We start from the raw sequence: 12,535 nt of genomic DNA on the forward strand, positions 1-12,535 counted from the left end.
GGATGACAGGTTGATCGAAGGGCTTTATTGTCGACTACACAATTGCTTTACAGTCCTATTCATATGCACAGGGAGCCTTGATCTCTGAGAGTTTGGTGGAAGAGTGCGACTTTGTCAACCAAAAAAAAAAAGTTACCCTTATTATTGTCACGTAAAGCTATTATATAAGCAGACACTGAGACAGTGGAATGTGTTTCTAGATTCGATTGGTGTTGGCAAGAAAGATTCATTCCCGAACTAATGGTGGAAATTAGAGAAGATGGGCAGCTAGATAAGAGAGACCGAAAACGAATGTGGGCCTAATCAACTAATAAGCCGAAAGCAAGGGGCAGAAGGTACAAAAGCATAGAAGCTACAGCAATATTGACAGTGTTCCATGCAAAAATACAAAGTCAATAGGCCTAGAAATCCCTTTAAGAAAAATGAAATCTTATTTACACAAATAATCGGGATGATAGAATACCAGCTACCATCGAGCGTAATGCCAAATATCGTAGTATCCTCATCCCCTTTCTTTTTTTATCTTTTCTTTTTCATTCGCTTAACGTTTATATATCAACAGGCCACGATCGCGGCATTACTGGGTCTCCGTGAGACCGCTCTCCTGTTTTGTTCAAAATTGGGACTTGGCCACGAGGTTGAGAAACTTTGGTGGCTTGGCTATGAAACTGGAATGGTGACTTACTATTGGTCGGCTGTTTCCACCTCACAGAAAAGTAACAAATCAAAATACGGTATTGGCATCAGTTAAAGTTTTCTAAATCAGTGTTACAGAGTACTTGTTAGTTGCTGACGTGTCCGTTGGACGTTAATGTGACCCACTTTTCCCTTTTTTTCGGAGTTTGAAGGAGAATATATGAACATCTGGGTTTCTTGTGATTCAGAAACATTTTTTCTGATATTATTCAGGAAGAGAATTTACGGGCAGAGCCCTTTACAACTACAAAACATGAGATGCACCGCAGAAAAGTTTTCGGTAACGTGTTCGTACTATAATAGCTTCCAATGCATTTTGCGTTACTGAATGATGTTGGAAATCCGAATTACTAGTATATATATGTGGCTTTCGTGATTAATATATGTTTTATATTATTAAACAGTAACAAAAACAAGGCGAAGAAGTACATACGTGAAGTTCGAACGTTCAGCCTGGTTATCAAGACGATCAAAATGGAGAAACGTTTCAACGGGTGATTTGGTGAGTAACGTAGGCTACGGCATGTGACATATTTTGCATGATTTGTTTCTTCGGCGTTTGAAGTTTAAATATAAGCTTGTCTGTTTCTTACAATTCAGAAATACTTTACGTTATTGTATTTTAGCAACATAAATACTGATAAAGCATTGCATAGTTCTAGGCAAGCCTAACCGAAGTCAACTTCACCTGGAAGTGTGACTGACGATTAAAATGCCAACACGTTTAAGAGACGTGGATGAGTATAATACTAATTAAAATCGTTCAGGTTTTATTGCATTATGTTTGCAACATACGGCTGTTGGTTATGTTGTGACAGTAAAATCGCAAGAAATGTATAGGCTTGAATTAATATTTTTTATATATATAGGCCTAATAATTACATTGCCAGTGAAAATAAGTGTTTTTCATACTAGGCCGTAAAGGGTGACACATTTTATAGAAGTTAATTAAAGACAACATGTATGAGACATATTTCTTTGGATTTTACACAATTATGTCAATTGATGTATAATTTCCTAAGCTAGCCAACGTTACAGTAGGATTTCCAGGTAGCCTAGAAGTAGCATAGCCTAGGCTAGCCTAATCACGATTCCTTTTTCTACAATTTTGTTGTTTTGATGAGAATTAATAGTCAGTTACCATATATATATTATATATATACAGTAGCCGACTACCAAGTCATTATTACTCCAAATTATGGAGAAAGGAATCGTGACAAGGCTAGCCTAGGCTATGTTACTTTTAGGCTACCTGAAAATCCTCCTGTAACCCTGACTAGCCTAGGAAATCATACACTAACTGAAAAGATTGTATAAAATCTTAAGAAATTAGAATTATTCATGTTGCCTTTTGTAATAAGCATATATCAAAAAAGAAAAAAATCACTCGCAAGGAAAATGTGTCATTTCAGAACTTTGCCACAATAGCCTAGCCTACCGAAACTACTGTACGTATTTATGGTCAGTAACTACCGCCATCAAACACAGGACATCAGGCATCAGGCATCCAAAGGCATTGTAATGTAGGTAGCTGTGTAATGAATGCTTAGTATGTAGAAGTGGACCAAGATAATGAAAACGCAATACCAGATTACTAGCAATATTGATTGTTAGTGCATAAGTAAGTACGATGCTAACAAACTTCCCGCTCGCCAGACTGACTCCCCGGTTAATTATGTTTTCAATTTGCGGTAGAGTACATTATGTATGTAGTTATATTACAAGCCAGTCGCATGTACTGTATTTATTGAACATACTGCGCAATTAACCTTGGAGTAATGATTGAGAAACACCAATCACGGAATAAGAATGCAGTACATATAGTAAAACTACAATGTTTGTACCTCTCTCTCTCTCTCTCTCTCTCTCTCTCTCTCTCTCTCTCTCTCTCTCTCTCTCTCTCTCTGTAAAGCACCTTAGGAAAGTAATTTTAGCACTTGTCAAAATGAACATCTCAGTGTGCTTACACAGCTCGATCTTAGCCCCGCATATCCAGTCATTGTGCGATTCTATTAGAATTTTAGCAGTAGAGGAAAAATTGCAGATAGGGGAACTGCAAATGACCGAGGTGTTACTATAACGCGCGCGCGCGCACGGACACACACACACACACACATATATATATATATATATATATATATATATATATATATATATATATATACTCGTATATATATATATATATATATATATATATGTATATTGTATATATACACAGTTACATGTGGAACAGAAATAATTAACAAACAGTTACATGTGGAACAGAAATAAATTTCTAACTCACATCAGGATCGAACCCAGGTCTTTCAATTGAAAGACGAGACTGCTGCCAACAAAGCCATACAATTCGAAACAAAAATTGAAACCTGAGTACCACTGTATCGAGGCTTTACCTGGGCAGGCTAACTGCATGCATACCAGCATGTTTTCCCCAACTTCCCGACTTACCTTCCTGAGTGAATATGATAGAAATAATCAACACATATTCACTCAGAAAGGATAATTCGAATGAAATGCTGTCAATTGGGGCACCGCTGAGTCGTGAAGTTGGGGAAAACGTGCTGGCATGCGTGCAGTTAGCCTGCCCAGGTAAAGCCTTATGTACAGTGGTACTCAGGTTCCAGCTTCTTTTATGACTTGTGTGGCTCGGTTGGTAGCGGTCTCATCTTTCGATCCTGATGTGAGCCAGAAATTTATATATATTTATATATATATGTACATTTATATATGTGTGCATATATATATATATATATATATATATATATATATATATATATATATATATATATATATATATACTAATAGGAAAATGTGTGTGTGTATGTGTGTGTGTATAACTGAATCTCACAATCAGTAGCGTAATGTGCGCAAAGTACAAGGAAAATAAAAGCACTAAGGTGTCTCTTGATGTATGAGCTGGACTGAGGGCTTGATAGTGTGTTACCACCTTGGGTTTATATAATATATATGTATATATATATAATATATGATTATATATATATATATATATATATATATATGTATTATATATATATGATATATGATATATGTATATATATATATATATATATATATATATATATATATATATATATATATATATATATATATATATATTGTTACATGGGTCCTTCATAATGAGTTTACTTTTTATATAGCCTTGCTTTACCTAGGACCCATGTAATCCTATCAATTAAGGCTAAGTTACCAAAAAAGGCAGATAATTGACTTAATTAGCTTCGGTCGCCAGTTGAAACTAGGTTACTGAATATATTGATTTATTCTGAACACATGAATTAAATAAATTACATTACTCAACCATCTAGTTCAACAAAAAAGTGAATGAAATAAAAAAAATCTTACGGGAGCTAATAACAGCTCCAACTTCGTCCCACTCCGGACACACGATATTTCAACATAATGTTAGTGGATGACACAACAGCTGAGAAAACTCTTGTGATGCTCGTATAAGCAATTCTAAGCGCCAGACTTGAGTATATTGTTGCCAGTCCTTTTCCCAGCAAGATTATGACCAGGATCCAAGGCGTGCCTGGTTCAAGTGACGTATCCAGATAACACTTGGATTCTGTGACCTCTCACTTATCATTAATTGACTGCAAGGGATGTATCTTAAATCAAGAATATTATGTTAACACCATGGGGGATACTTTATGCAATCTCACTAGGCAACACTAATTGTACTTCATATAAAGTACTTGACTACACAAATGGGATATGGTTTTACTAGGATTTCCTTAGTCAGTGACTGTTTAAGAGAGAAACTTGAAACCAGAAATAAGGGGAAGGTCTAAAGGGAGGAACTGGGAGTAATTGTCATCTTCAACTTACCTTAGAGTAGATAATGCAGTGATCAATTGCATCAGACGCCTGGGGTCCATTGAAAGGCAATTTCCCCGCCTGTTCCACAAGAGGGGTAAGGAACAATGGGAGAAGGCCAAGAGAGAGAGAGACTGTGCATGCTCTCACTCCAGGATAACTTTGGACTGACGAGCTGGGTCACAGTGCTTGGGGGTTTGCTTGGAAGACTCCTCCCACTTAATGGCCTGTGGGTAGCCTGCAAAATAACAAAAATCTCACCAGTACAAAGTTCATAGTAAAACTTAAGGTATACCCTAACCAAAGGTGACCCTGGTAAAACCTACCCAGTTGAATAGGTCCCTAAACTAAACTGCAGATCTGTCGATGACGGTTGGTGTTTTGAAACAGCCAGCTCTCTGGCTTTCCTCCCTCAACTGCTTTACCCAGAGAAAGCTTTGGTGCTTTCTTATCTTTGTTTTTGTTTATATTTCTACTAAGTCAAGGAAGAGAGGTCGAGCAGTATAAATATTTGTAGGAGCTCCCCCCCTTAAAAAGGCCTTCACTCCCTTTCCTTTCGGGCATGAAGGTCTGTACTAAGCAAGCTGTTTGCCTCAATTACTTTACTCATTTCCTCCTGAACAGATTTGTCCTTTGCAATCCAACTAGCTAAGGATCTACCTGACTAGAAAGGGATATGAGCATTAATCACTTACTTCTACAGACTCCTAACACTATTTAAAGTGCTTATGGTTATTAACATGCTACCTCTGATGATCGTGATATTCAGCCCTAGCCAAATGGTACGTTCAGTGGTATCTCCTATGACATAACCTATTAGAACACTGCCATAGCACCAACGTAATGACAAGAACTAGCTACGTTACAATCTTACAAGTATACAATGTCTTACACTAGAATTTACAATCACAGTAAAAAAAAAATAACCTGCGTTCTATAAATGAGGTTTGCCTCTATATGGTAAATGTTGAGGTATCATGCCATGTGTGTCATGAGCTCAGTGGCTCTATTCGCAATAGTTAGGATGACTGGCTTCGCAATTACAATATACTTATGTGGTTACTGCTGCTCGTTGTAAGGTGTATATGTGGTTATTGCTGCTCATTGTAAGGTGTAAGTGACAAGGTTATTGTTACAATGTACTCAATCTGATCTAGGCTGTTAATAAGACAGAGATCACGCCGGCTCTCTCCTCTGGGCAGGAGCCAGGATCACTCTTGAGATGGAAAGGCACTGTGCCAAGAGGGCATGAGTGCCAGGGTGAGCTCAGGGCTCTTGCAACTACTTGGCTCTCTTCTGCCCCTTCTTCTTCATCTTCGGGTTCCTCCAAGGCCTATCTACGTCAGTCCTAGTAGGGGATGAGGGCACCAACTCTGGGGAGAGGCCAGAAGGGCTAGCAGGCACAAAGTCAGGGGTAACCTCAAAGGGTACAGGAGGGCTCCCCACTCCAGCTGCTGCGACAACCGGAGCAAGAACGGTCTCGACCTCTGCATCCGGGGAGGCCAGGTCCTGGTCTCCCAGAGAAGGTGTAGCAGTTTGATCCACCAGGGATTCATCCTCTGAGGACGGATTTTGTGAGCAAGAAGTGTCGGGTGCTGGAGGCTCACAGGTTGCTATGATTAGTGCCGTGAGGAGGACTCGTCTCATGATCTGGATCTGGCACAGGGTCCTCTTCGAGTGGTGGCTCAGCGTACAAGACGGATGGAGCGTGGCACTGCTCAGAGCTCACAAGTGGCACTGGTAGGGATTGTTGGTCAGGCATGCCTGACGAGGGGTCCGGAAGTGCAATACCTCGTGGATGACTTGAGTTAGGCTGAGGCAGAGATTCCTGTCCCAGCTGGGGGTCAGACTCTTGGAGAGTCTTGAGTTGGAACGTCCACTGGGCGTTGCTTATTTGGGCAGCCCTCCCAATTAGTGGAGTGGCCTGTCACCTTGCATGCTCCACAGTGGTACTGCTTCTTAGGAATGCCCCTTCGGGGAGAGGAAGGACCTCGTTGCTGGCTGTCCTTTCGAGGAGAGGGAGGACTAGGTCTAGAATTGTTTTGCGTGTGCCCCTTCTACTGACCACTTCGGTGGGTGGAAGGTGGTCCTTCTTCTTGTGGTGGCATGCCAGTCAAAGTGGCTGTGCCTTGATATGGTGATCTTACAGTCGGGGCCTCCGTTGAGGAGGTAGTGTGGCCGCGAAGTGGCGTTGGGGAAGGGCCTCCCCAGAGGAGGACCCGACCCAACAGGAAATCCACTCCGGGCCGAATTCCACTCATCATGCCAAGGCGGTGAGGTAGCATGCCCCAAGGTGTCATGACATGGAGCTTGACTGTGGTAACAGTTGTGATGTGGCCCTCTATCCATTTCACCTCCCACTGAGTTTGCTCGTCAACCGTGGCACTTTCTGGCACTTGGGCCCTGGAAATCAGGCTAACGTCAGCTGCAGTGTCTACCGTGACCGGTAGAGGCACGAGCAGGCTAGAGCCATTAAAGGATGCCACTGAGATGAACTGGGTATCCAGCCTTTCGGGGTGAAGTATCTTCTGGGGCCTGGCCATGGAGAATGAGGTTCTGTTTAAGATGACGAACTTGGTTGCTGGGACATGATTTGGGCAGGCAGGATGTCCAGCACTATAGTGGCCGGCAGCACCACAGGATCGACAAGAGCCTTTTGTGGGGGCTCAGTGGCCTGCGGTAACTGTTGGTGGAGAAGGTTGAGTGGACATAGAGGGAGTGGAGTTCTGGTTGTTAGGGAGGCTGCTTATTGTTGCCCAACTTGTAGCGGCACTCGGCTTCAGTGTGCCCAAACTTCTTACAGTGGGTGCATGTAGGCTTGCTAGGCAGTTCGTTCTTTGGTTGAGTTGAGCCTAAGAGGTACCCGGGTGGCACTATGTGCAGCTGAGATGTGCTGTGGGACTGGTCGTAGGTTTCTCATGAATTGGCCATATGTGTGGTGGGCTGCTTATCACTGAGATACACAGTAAGGGGCTCAGACACACATTGGAAAAGATCCTCCAGCATGGTCTGATTGAATAGGTCCTCGAAGGTAGTGCACGACAGGGAGTCGAACCAGTGGGTACCAGACTGGGTCTTGTCACAGTTCCATTCAGTCCAGGACCAGCAAGACCTCAGAACCGCTGCCTCCATTTCTCCGGGGTTATTTCTTAGGCTTTCGTTATGACCCTACGAACTTCTACCATGTTGCCTCTGTGACTCTTCTCCAGTGAGCGGAGGGCTGCCTTAGCTTTTCCTTCCATGTGCTTGGCAAGCACTAAGGCCCTCTCTGTCTTGGTGGTGTTGTAGTTCTCAAAGAGCGACTCTTATTTCCTCCAACCATGCTTCTGGCTCTTCCTCCGTCCACTTGGGGACTAGGGAATTAATGCTTGAGATCGGAGCATTTGGTGCAGCAGGTGTGGCCGTGTGGGGTTGGGGGCTTGTTGGATTGCCATAGCTTTAGCACTTTCCTTCCCTGCCTTCTCCAGCTCGATCTCCTTTTCTTTGAGAGCCAGCTCACTTGCCTTGAAAGCTTGCTTGCTTGCCTTGAGAGCTTACTTGGTAACTTATTTACACGGCCTTGGCTGGAATGTGGGACTCAGTATCCGAACATGGTAAAAGTTTTCGTATTGTTGTAAATTGTAAATTATAGCTGCTTTCATATAATACACACTTTCCTACCTACCCTGCTTATTCTTATAACATTGGTATCCTTTTGGAATTAATATGATCTGACTTTTTATCTTTGAATTATTTTGTAGTTGATTTGATTCCAAGTTCTTTATCTCTGTGAATTAGTTGGAGATCTCTGCAAGGTCCCGCCATTGTTACGTGGGATATTAGGCTGATGAGTTTAATTATTAATTACTGTGATTTATATAGACTTGCTTTACCTAAGACCCACATAATCTTATCAATTAAGGCTAAAAGTTACCAAAAAAGGCAGATAATCAACTTAATTAGATTCAGTTGCCAGTTGAAACTAGGTTACTGAATATATTGATTTATTCTGAACACACGAATTAAATAAATCACATTACTCAACCATCTAGTTCAACAAAAAAGTGAATGAAATAAAAAAAATCTTATGGGAGCTAATAACAGCTCCAACTTTGTCCCACTTCGGGCACATGATATTTCAACATACGTTAGTGGATGACACAACAGCTGAGAAAACTCTTGTGATGCTCATATAAGTAATTCTAAGCGCCAGACTCGAGTATATTGTTGCTAGTCCTTTTCCCAACAAGATTATGACCAGGTTCCAAGGCATGCCCGATTCTGGAAGAGATGTCTCCAGATAACACTTGGACTCCAGGAACTCTCACTTATCACGAGGCAGTAAAGATCACCAGAAAAAGGTGTACTTTACAACAAACGCATGCAGCCTCGCTCCTCCCATAGTTCCTCGCTGGGTGAGCGGGTTCTGTTCTCAGCTACCACTCTGTTGGTCGCGAGTTCGAATCTCCGACCGGCCAGTGAAGAACAAGAGGAATTTGTTTCTGGTGATAGTAATTCATTTCTCGCTATAATGTGGTTCGGATTCCACAATAAGCTGTAGGTCCCGTTGCTAGGTAACCAATTGGTTCTTAGCCACGTAAAAATAAATCTAATCCTTCGGGCCAGCCCTAGGAGAGCTGTTAATCAGCTCAGTGGTCTGGTTAAACTAAGATATACTTAACATTTTTTTTCCCTCCCATAACCAATAATGAGCCCAGTCCGTGTGGCAGCAGCTGCGCATAATGGGCATAAAATATTTAAATGCCATTGGTCAAAAGGAAAAATTGTATAATAGTGCATTTCGAAAGGTACGCTCATATTTTTCATGTCCAAGATATCAAGGAGGTACCTGTCCTGGTGGCTTCATCGTATTCCACAACAAAGTAAAACTGTAGTTTGACACGAAACAAATATGTTTGTCATTAAGGTGAGTGCCCTGAAAACTACTGGGATGTGGCTATAATGATTGTTTGTCCTTACAGGCTAAATTCATTGAATTTTCCATTTCTTATGAAATTTCCTAAGACTTTCACTTCTTTACAATAACCCTTTCGGTTTATTTAAAGTGTTGTTTTAAATTTTATCGTACGACAGGAATAATGCAGTCCATTATTATTATTATTATTATTATTATTATTATTATTATTATTATTATTATTATTACTGGTAGAAAAAAACATTTTATTTTCTGGTTAACTTTGATGTTTTAGTTAGATTGGGAAGGAGAATCGAGCAAGTTCTTGAAAGCTCTCGTTCTGTGTATACGTATTTTTTAATAGATACGTACACTTACATCAATGTAGATTTGTTCAACATTTTATTGCCTCGTGTGATTATTATTATTATTATTATTATTATTATTATTATTATTATTATTATTATTATTATTATTATGCTGAGCCTGTTAGGCAGAACAACGAATGGAATTCTGGCTCAAATGGTGATGGCCAGAAGGATTTGTTCTTGATTACAATATGAAATTAGAGAAGCGAGAGAGCTAGGTGGGAAGGGACCAAAACAAAGCGTGATAAAATAAAACTAAGAAAGCAACGCAGCTATGCTTGAAGGAACACCGCAATGGCGTCGTAGCAGTGATTACTTTGTTTCACCTAAGACACTATTAAGCCTGGTAATCCCGTTTAGAGAAGACTTATTCTGACAAGTAATTTAGATCGAGAATAAGTTCACATTATCACCATGGCAATGAAAGTGTGTAATTCCCTAAGACAGCAAGAAGATAATGCGGTTAGTTTTGTATCATCCTCGGCGTTTACCTAATTGCCTATTATAGTTTTTCTCCGCTTAATGATTCCTACTCGAAAGCACTTCCTCAATTGCTGCAACAAATCATGCTCAAGGTCTTTCCACAAGCAATTGATTCGGAGGTAATGCTTCTTGAACCAGGGTATGAAAAAAAAAATTAATGAGGATGGCTTCAGACAGACGAAAGCAAAGTTTGAGAGGAAAAGGGACAATTTGTGTTTTTAAGCTTTTCTGTATGAGGTCGCTCATGATATATTTTGAAAAGAGGTAATCTCACATTTCCTGGTCACTAATGACAAAATTGAATGAAATTATTTCTCTCTCTCTCTCTCTCTCTCTCTCTCTCTCTCTCTCTCTCTCTCTCTCTCTCTCTCTCTCTCACGAGGACAATGCAAATAGGTTGCATAAGATAATAGTTCTCGCTTTCAGCCTGCCAATGTAAAGCTTTCTTCGATTTGATCCATCGTAAACATCCGCCTTTCAAATTCCTCATCTCATTTCGTTCGCTTTTTGTTTCTTTGTTAAGTTCCATTTTGCAATGATGAAGTTTCCTTTCATGTGAAAGGGTTTTGCAACTAATGTGTAATCGCACATTTTTTTTGTGCGCAAGAGTTCTATCCACTGGCGAGAAAGATCAGTATCGAGAAGTCCCGTTAAATCATATCTAGTTTTTTTACACATAATCTAGGCAGCAAATCATGTGCTTGGTAGTTAGTCGATTTTGGTGGGTCGTGAAATAGGAAGAAAGGCAAGGGGTTAGCAACTCAGTTCCCCCCAGAATTTTGCTGGAACCAGAATGGAAGCATCTTTAGCAGCCACCTCCTATAGTATACAGTTTGCGGGCATAACAAACACATTATTCCTGTTGCATGGCAGTTGATTAGTAAAGAAAATGCAATACCTTCACCATGAAGGGTGTATGTAGCCTACATGTATATAGAGGTCATACCTGTATAAACGATAAAAAAAAGTCCTTTTAGGTAATATAATTTTGTCTATGACGTGGATGAGTGCTCACGAATGATCATATATATATATATTATATATGTATGCATGTATATGTATGTATGTATGTATATATATATATATATATATATATATATATATATATATATATATATATATATATATATATATATATGTGTGTGTGTGTGTGTGTGTGTGTGTGTGTGTGTGTGTGTGTGTGTGTGTGTGTGTGTGTGTGAGAGAGAGAGAGAGAGAGAGAGAATATTATCATGTTCTAAAAATTTACTTTATTGCTTCTTACAGGGATATTCTTTCACAATTTTTTTATTGTATATTCATGCTTCTGGAATAAACCTTTGAGGAATAATTTTATGTTCTGGTTCAAGGATCTTTTGAGATTTTGTGTCAGTTTCCTCTAGCTCTTTAAGGTGCTGCATTTGGAAAGGTTTAGAATATTTTGTTCCAAACCATCTTGAGTCACACTGTTATGATCTTGTTGCTATTGAAGAGCCCTTTCTAGCTTTTCAGTCGCATTGTTCACCTCAAATCTAGCTCATGTTTCTTAGATCTAGTGGCAGTACATGTGATTCGACATATGCACTAGATTTAGTTCTTTTAGTTAAGTAGATACCATATCAGTACCCCAACTAAAACCAGATACAACCTTTAAAATATTTAATGATTTTTTCAACATTCTCTTATAGCTGGTCAGTGTGACTTGACCATGTAAGATTTTAACCAGAAATCATTCCAGAAAAGTTTACTTTTTCAGCATAGCAAGAAATATTTCCATTTAGAACTGGATGGTAACTTTTTGACGTAGACAATCTAAATCTCTGTTCATCTGCCTACTTGCGTATTGCATTGATACCCCTTTGCATATATTGACAGGTAAATATTGCATCATATCCTGTACAATATAATGCCAAGACATAGTGGAATATGTTAAGCAGGTGTTGAGGAACTTTCACTGCATGTGTAAATCTGTTGCACAGTCAGACGACGTTGATGCTGCTATGAATGTTTGGCGAACTGGGTTTTAAATAAGGTGCAAGAATTGCACCCATACACTGCATTCGTAAGTTGCTATAGCAATTTGCTAAAACAGAATATAGAACATTTTTTCAGGCGCTCATTGAAGGAAAGGGACGGTACCGGATTTCCAAACAAGTAGGGCTATAGAATTTTGGTCGTTCTTGCTTCACGTCTTTCAATCGCATTGTTTCATTGATGGGCATAAAACGGGAGGTGTGGCCTTGTAGAGGTATTAATAATACATCTTTAAGGACGGCAG

The 12,535-nt window shown here is 40.0% G+C and overlaps 1 protein-coding gene across 1 annotated transcript in view; it reads left to right on the forward strand.

The window, feature by feature from the left end:
* Positions 1-764: 764 nt before the first annotated feature.
* LOC136849048 (protein Skeletor, isoforms B/C) overlaps positions 765-12,535 on the forward strand; it is a 298,256-nt gene continuing 286,485 nt past the window's right edge. Inside the window, exon 1 of the mRNA XM_067121947.1 lies at positions 765-1,198. The gene's annotated coding sequence lies outside the window, so the exon portion shown is untranslated. The remainder of the gene's footprint in view (positions 1,199-12,535) is intronic.

This window comes from Macrobrachium rosenbergii, chromosome 20 (genome assembly GCF_040412425.1).
Source record: "Macrobrachium rosenbergii isolate ZJJX-2024 chromosome 20, ASM4041242v1, whole genome shotgun sequence".
In the NCBI taxonomy this organism is placed as follows: domain Eukaryota; kingdom Metazoa; phylum Arthropoda; class Malacostraca; order Decapoda; family Palaemonidae; genus Macrobrachium; species Macrobrachium rosenbergii.